The sequence below is a fragment of the Microtus ochrogaster genome, linkage group LG2, assembly GCF_000317375.1.
Source record: "Microtus ochrogaster isolate Prairie Vole_2 linkage group LG2, MicOch1.0, whole genome shotgun sequence".
Taxonomy (NCBI): Eukaryota; Metazoa; Chordata; class Mammalia; order Rodentia; family Cricetidae; genus Microtus; species Microtus ochrogaster.
Window position 1 is genome coordinate 50754967 of NC_022028.1, and position 1000 is coordinate 50755966.

General features: G+C 50.7%; 1 protein-coding gene across 1 annotated transcript in view; it reads right to left on the reverse strand.

Moving 5' to 3' along the window:
* Nucleotides 1–1000, reverse strand: part of Tbc1d22b (TBC1 domain family member 22B) — a 56268-nt gene that overhangs the window by 15292 nt on the left and 39976 nt on the right. The gene's annotated exons all lie outside the window — the stretch shown is intronic.

The window sequence follows — 1000 nt, forward strand, 5'->3', positions numbered from 1 at the left end:
CATTGAGAAACACTGTATTTCTATACCATCATCTTGTAGACAAATGCCATTGAGAAACACTGTATTTCTATACCATCATCTTGCAGACTCAGCCAAACTGTACATATAGCCATGCATGTGCAGGGACCTGCAGAGGCCAGACGATGGTGTCAGATCCCTGGCTGGAGTTCCAGGTAGGGCAGTTGTGGGCACTGAAACTGAACTCAGGTCCTTTAAAGAGCAGGAAGCTGTTTTAACACCGCGTTGTCTCTCTAGCCCAAATGCCTACTAACTTCTTATGAAAATTCCAGCTAGTAGCAGGGATAAGGGGCAGGGTGTGGGACAGCTAGCTCACTGCACGTCCTCTGCCTACAGGGAGGATGGCTGAGCAGAGGGAGGAGTGTGCGCTCTGGAGGGCTTCATTCAGCATAAACAATCTGTTCAGAAGGATCATTAACCGTCCACTTGAGGAAACTCCACAATAATTGGAGCTCAACAGGAAAGCTCGCCAGCCTCGCTGCCCCAGGTGGGGACTGTGTCTGTGGTTGTCATGGAGTGTATGGCAGCCGGGACCGACTACAGGGAGTAAGTTTAAGGGTGTTTTATGGCCATTTTAAGAGGCAATGCATCCAAAATGGGAAAACCAAAAAGCTCTTTATGAAAAAAAAATTGGCCTCTCTGGGCTTGCCGAGAACACAGCTATCGATCAGCTGGTGAAACGCACTGGAGCCGCAACTCCTCAGCGCTGACTTCGCTCAGAACTCTTGGCCTCACAGCAGCCAGTGGAACACGAGCCTCACAAACAGTCTGGAAGCCCCGAGCAGAACTTCCTAGCTCTCCTCAAGCTGGTGGCTCACTGCTCCAGGCACTTCCTGAGCAATCCCAGCCTCCACCATCAGGAAGGACTCAGACACTCAAAGCCATCAACTGCAGAGGCCTCACTGGTTCCCAGTTCATTCGTGTTCTCTCTCTCTCTCTCTCTCTCTCTCTCTCTCTCTCTCTCTCTCTCTCTCTCTCTCTC